Raw genomic sequence first — 6,766 nt, 5'->3', positions numbered from 1 at the left:
CAGGAGTGTTGTTGTTGTCCCGGACCTCAGGGCTCAGGTGCAGGTCCGGGAAGAGGTCCGCTGGGTCCGGCTCCATCCCGCCGCAGTTTTTTCTGGAGCCGTGATTCTTTCATTCGTCCAGTGATCTCCCAGCGAACCCCACAGAGCGTATCCCCAGTAATGTCCCGGCAGCCCGGTCCCACAGCGTCCACGAGGTGCTGCAGAGATATTGTCCTTCTTCTGACCAGCGCCCCCGTCAGCCCAGGTAAAGTACTGCTGCTGATGTCCAGCCTTGCTCCGTGGATCAGCGGCTGCTTTAAAAACCAGTGCAGAGAGTTCGAGACATGATTGTGGCTCCATTTAAAAAGACACGAACACGCTTTAAAAACACCTTGATAAAAAGAAGGTACATTGTTGAAGTTTAAAAGGTTAAAATCTGTAAAAAAAACAGAGCTGTGTCCAGCCCCAGATCGTTGACACGCTTTAAGATCCAGCTGCTCACATCCCTCCACACCTGAGGGACTGGTCAAGTACTTCTGGACACTACTGGCCAGGTGGGTTAGGCCCCGCCCCCTTCTTCACCAGGTAAAAACATTTGTGCCTGTATCTTGTGGAGCAGGGGGAGGTTTAACACAGTGAGTTGGTGCCACAGCAGTGACGCCACAAGCAATGTTCCCTCTAAGATGCGCCTCTAGAACATGCTCCGCGCACAAAAACATCTCTGCCGTGCACCTCAGTGAGTGACAGGTGTCCAGCCAATGATACGATACGCTTTACTTACGCAGCCAATCATAGCACACAGCGCTTGTGTATGTGTCCATACACGCTGTGACACCTGCAGGTACTCTTGTTAATAACCCTGTATGTAAAATATAAACATTGACACCGGAGACATCTGAACTCATTTACAATAGTGGGATTCATGTCAGACATGTTTAAAATAAGCAAATGTAAACTGTTTAAATTCATGTTTTCATTTGTTTTTGTTTTTTCATGATTACAGAAAAAGTCTTGTGCTACATTTAAATACGATGGACATATTGAAATGGAGGCATGGAAAGGGATGAACCCGTCTGAATTCTTTGTTGATTTTGACATAGAAAAAGGCTCGAATTCGTGTCACGCACAGATTCTTGCATCTGAATATTTTTTGTGCACCATTTGGGTTCGAATGAACGACCATTTTTAGTAGGAAATCAATGCAATTCTTAGTACATACGAGTCTGAACTTGTCTGCAGTGGAGGATGAGATTTAACACAGGCTGACACTGAGCTGAAGACATTTTTGGAAGTTACTCTCAGAGTATCTTCTTAAGAGGAAATATGCTCCTCACTGACTGAACTATTTGACTCTAGTTATTTATGTAAGTCAGCATTTCTATGAAGATGATTAAATCCACACATCCTTCCATCATCACTGATCATCATTCACTTCATTCAAGTCATCTGAGTGAAGTATGTTCTTACTTCTGTTGAGCAAATTTGATGAAGATCTTTTGAACTTGATCATTAGAAAAGTAGCTCGCAAACCGAAGAAGTGTGGACGCCCCTGTTTTAGATCATTTAAATGGAAGATTTAAGATTACGATAAATAAATACTTTCCATGGGTAACAATCATGGACTGACATTGATCTCTTCTTGAAGATGTGACTATTCCACAAAATATTATATCATTTCAATGTAGAATGTAGAGAAATATGATCATTAAATCGTAATATTGTAGCTAGGAAGCATAATATTAATTGTCAAAGATGACATGGTTATTATATAAATCAATTATATTATCCCAAGTTAATATTGAATGGATGCGATACTGGCCTGATGACAGTACGTCTGATGTTGCTCACAGTGGTACAAGGGACGCTCAGGGAGATGTTTGCTCAGACGCCAAAAAAATTAGAGGAAACATAAGGTTGTTTAAAACAAGTGTTTTTCCTCTAAAAGACATTTATTTTTGTATCCATTTCCATTTTTTTATTTTTCCTTCTATCTTTTCTAAAACACAATCCCAGTTCCTTCTTTCATAATCTTTGTTTCCTAAAAACACACCAAGATACTTAAAACAATCATTTTTCCACGTTTTGGGGTAGAACTGGGACCGTCTCGCCAACCGTTCAAACATACGACCTCACTTTTTCCCCAGTTCACCCTCGCAGCAGAGAGAGAGAGAGAGAGAGGTTGAGGTTTAAATTCCTTTTATTGACTATTGCAAATACAATTAACCACAACAACTACAAATCAGGTGTTATTGAAATAGAGAAAAGAAAGCATCACAGAAAAAAAAAAAGAGGCAACAGACAAAACAAAATAATCATACATTGATGTTCACCTCATTGTCTTGACTAACAGAACACAAAACACCCCTAACATCCCTGCACTGTCCCGCCTCGAAGAGTTCAGTGTAGAAGACCACAGCATGGCTCCTTATCTGGCCCAGGTTTGTGGTCACCCTTCCTCCAGGAAGCTTCAGGTCATCTGCTTCTTCTGTGCCGCCGATCTTTCCAGGTTGAAGAAGAAAGCTGTCGGGCGTCCATGTCTTAAAGACGGAGAAAACGAGACCTGACAAGGGCTCCTTTCACTCTTTCTTGCAGGAGGAGCTCAACTCTGACCTTTGCCCTTTAAGAAGTTGAGCAGAGGCAGGATCTGAATTACTGTGCAGCTCTTTCTCTATGTCTTTAATGCTGACCTCAAGCTTGTGGACTGCTGCCTTAATTGTTGCCGTGGAGTGGGAGGTGTGTTGTTGGCAAAAAAGACGAATTTGTGTCTTCATAACTTCCCACTGCTTTAGAGAACTGAAGCTACTCTTCTTTCCTTTCCATTGCTCCCAGAGAATCTCAAATCCCTGACAGAAGGCGCTATCTTGTAGTAGTTTGTGGTCAAAAAACCAGTGGGACTGAACCCTTACACCCGGAACATACGACTTGGTATGTGTTTCTTGTAAGAAGAGCACATCTATCTTTTTTTGAAGGACTATTCCAGCTATTAAAGCCTTTTTCTGTCTGTCTCTCCCACCGTTTATGTTCAAAGATCCGATCTTAAGGTTCTGCATTGAAGAAACAAACACAAAGAGACAGGAGAAGAAACAATGAGAGTAGAAAAGTAGGAGCCCAAGTGATGCATGATCATTTTTACTTTTTATTTCTAACAGTTCTAGTATTTTTTGCCTTTCTTAGAGCCGTGACGTGTTTCTTTAAGCGATAACGTTTTCTTTCGTCCAGGACTTCAAATCCAACCAGTTTTTTTATTGTGTTCACAGATTTAATGAACTTTTCAGTGTTACTAAAATGATCAGTAATGTTTATAGATTTGTTATATGTCACGTCGAGGAAATTGTTGATCTCTTCTAGAGAGTAGAGATCGTCTACACTTCTGACGCTTTCACACACAGACACTGCGTCCGAGTCTGATCCATATTCCATGTCATCCACGTGACACGATTCTTGACTGTTACACGCTTGGTTTTCTTTCACCGTTTCATCGATGAGGGTTTGATCGACACTCGTGGAGGCTGTTGCTTCTGCAGCCTCTTTGTTGTCCTCCGTGTGTTGACTGACACCTGTCACCTGCGCGTCCTTCTGCTCCGTTGGCGACAGGTGAGGCGCTCACCGCGGCGACAGGTGAGGCAATCACTGCGGCCGCCGCCACGTGCTCTCTATGCGGACACGCTGCACGTTTCTGTCCAACATCTCCACACTCGAAACATTTGAACTGCCCTGAGCTCGCGTACATCATATATAATCCATCGCCATGTTTAACGCGGAAAGAAACCTCCAGCGTCTGCGCAGGTGAGTCGAGGAACATGAAGGCTTGTCTTCTCAGGGACTGGACATGCTTCAGTCTGGGATCTTTACATCCCAGGTTAACCGTCTTAAAGCCACTTGCGAACTTCCCGACCCGCCGCAGCTCGCTCTCTAGACTGTCATTGGTGATGAAGGGCGGGACACCAGACACGGTGATCCGTGTGGACGGAACCGACAGCGGTGACACCTGCACGAACGCGTCTCTGACAAAACACCTTTTTCTATCAGCTCGAACACGCATGTTTCCTCCGTCAGAAACACCACCACAGCTTTATTCATTCGTGATGCAAATGAGCATTTTTCATGACCCACTTGCTCACCGACACACAGTAGAACCTCCTCGACAGTGACGTCGGGGTCCGGCGGGACTATGCGCACTCCCTGCCGGATAGACGGAGTCGACGTCACGGAGGACGTCATTCCTCCGGAAGACGCACCTGACGACACGCGAATCGCTCGTCGATACGAATAAACGAAAAAAAATCTTACCTGATCATGTATTGAAACCAGTGTCGAAGAAGATTAGTTTGAGGAGAAACCGCAGAAACCACGAGAGAGAGAGAGAGAGAGAGAGAGAGAGAGAGAGAGAGAGAGAGAGAGAGAGAGAGAGAGAGAGAGAGAGAGAGAGAGAGAGAGAGAGAGAGAGAGAGAGAGAGAGAGAGAGAGAGAGAGAGAGAGAGAGAGAGAGAGAGAGAGAGAGAGAGAGAGAGAGAGAGAGAGAGAGAGAGAGAGAGAGAGAGAGAGAGAGAGAGAGAGAGAGAGAGAGAGAGAGAGAGAGAGAGAGAGAGAGAGAGAGAGAGAGAGAGAGAGAGAGAGAGAGAGAAGAGAGAGAGAGAGAGAGAGAGAGAGAGAGAGAGAGAGAGAGAGAGAGAGAGAGAGAGAGAGAGAGAGAGAGAGAGACAGAGAGACAGACAGACAGAAGACAGACAGACAGACAGACAGACAGACAGACAGACAGACAGACAGACAGACAGACAGACAGACAGACATCAGCATACGAAGATAAAACCACATTTCCACTAAAACCAGGTAAAAACAGACATGAACCCTCGGATCTTGTGAAGAAGGGGTTCCAGGGAGAGTCATAGAGCCCGACAGAGCAGCCGAACACCTCTATGAACCTAAAAGGAGACACAAGCTGACGTTCAATTCCAGCTTCACTCTCAATGTCACTGTACAGTACCTGAAATCTGGCGATGAGACCCTCGCTGAACCCAAACTTACCCATGACTCTCCACAGGTAGTCGTGCTCAACGCGGTCCAACCTTTTCTTGATCTAGTGGATCAAGACCATGTCGGTGTCTGATGAACTGGAGACCTCCGGGAACACAGTATGTTTGGTCCGGGTGGATGACCTCCTCCAGGACCTCTCTCAGCCGGATGGCGTAGGCTTTCGAGAGGATCTTATAGTCCAGAGGAGGGAGACTGGACGCCAGTTCTTTATGTCCAGGAGGTTTCCTTTCTTCGGCAGGAGGGTGATGACGGCCCTCCTGCAGGACAGAGGAAGCGAGCCGGAATCCAGGCTTTCGTTGAAAAACGTCCATGAGATCAGGAGCAACAATGTCCCAGAAGGCTCTGTAGAACTCCACGCTGAGTGAGTGGCCGCACCAGCCGCTCATCGGCCTCAGCGGAGATCCTGGGTAGTCCTTGGCAACAGCCATTAAAAAGTTGGTGCTGCTCCTGATACTCACTCGCGTAGAGGTGTCGATAAAAGTCCACTGCTCTCTGCCGGATCTCCAGGTGTTCTGTCAGTTCTTGACCGTCTTCCGACAGTAGGCAGTGGATGAGCTTCCTCTGTCCTCGTTTCTTCTCCAGGCCGAAGAAGAAGGCAGTCGGGCGTCCATCTCTTGGATGTTCTTCATCCTGGCCCGGACCATGGCGCCCTGGACCCTGGTGTCCAGCAGGTTGGCTAGATCTAGACTTTTACTTTTGAGGGTTTCAATGTAGCCTCGATTTCCTGTGGCTAGACCTTCTAGCTCCACAATCTGAGTCTCCAGATCTCTGATAGATCCAGATATGTGTCGTGTGACATTTAGAGTGAGCTGCTGACATAAAAGCTTCATCTGGACGTTACCATGATCCACCACTGTCGAAGAGAAGTGAAATCATTTTTTGTTCGTCTAAAATCATTCCAAAAATAACTAAGAACGTCGTAAAAACTCTGGTTAAAACACAGTTAAAATGCCAATAAGCACTTTTGTGTAAATATTTCTTATAAAAACATAAAACTAAACAGTGATCACTTAAAGCAATAGGCACAATCTGACTTGTTTTAAAAACACTAAATTGGTGTTTAAACAATAAAATCAAGCCGTGCCAACGATACCAGATGTTCAGTCAGGTGCGACCATGAGTATCGTCTGCAGCTTCATCCTCCTCCAAACGTCCACCAGACTATGAGCAGCTGTTTCAGAGCCTGTTGTGAAGCTGGATGAGGCTCTGTGTGGTTTCTGTCTAAAACATTAATCGTTTAAATCCCCACCTAAGAATAAATACTCTGTGGAGCCACAATCATTCAACTTTTCATTCATTTTCTCGAAGAACGTGTTTCTGCACCTCGGTTCGAAGCATAGACGTTGATAAAAACAACAGAAAAGGAATTGAAAACAGCTTCGGCTAAAAAGCACCTGCCGGGGACGATGTGCTCGACTCTGACAGAGTTTGGGGTGAACGCTCTGGAGAATAGAAACTCCTGCACTGAGGTTTGTGCCGTGGCTTAGAAACACTTCCCACTCCCTGGTCAGTCAGTCTCGTTGTTACAGTCGCTGTGAGTCTCTTGTAGAAATAAAACGATGTGTTTGGATCTCATCGTGTCAAAAATAAAAACCCTCTTTTTAAAATCCCGAGCCCGTTGGCGTTTAAACTTCCTACTTTAAAACCCTCCATAATAAAAAGTAAGAAGTTTAAAAACAATAATTTAGTAAAAAGCCGAATAAAATCACCAGTCATTTTCACTTTCTGCATTAATTTCTTTATTCTATATATC

This window comes from Callionymus lyra, chromosome 3 (assembly GCF_982586985.1).
Source record: "Callionymus lyra chromosome 3, fCalLyr1.hap1.1, whole genome shotgun sequence".
In the NCBI taxonomy this organism is placed as follows: Eukaryota; Metazoa; Chordata; class Actinopteri; order Syngnathiformes; family Callionymidae; genus Callionymus; species Callionymus lyra.
This window is presented reverse-complemented; position numbering follows the sequence as displayed.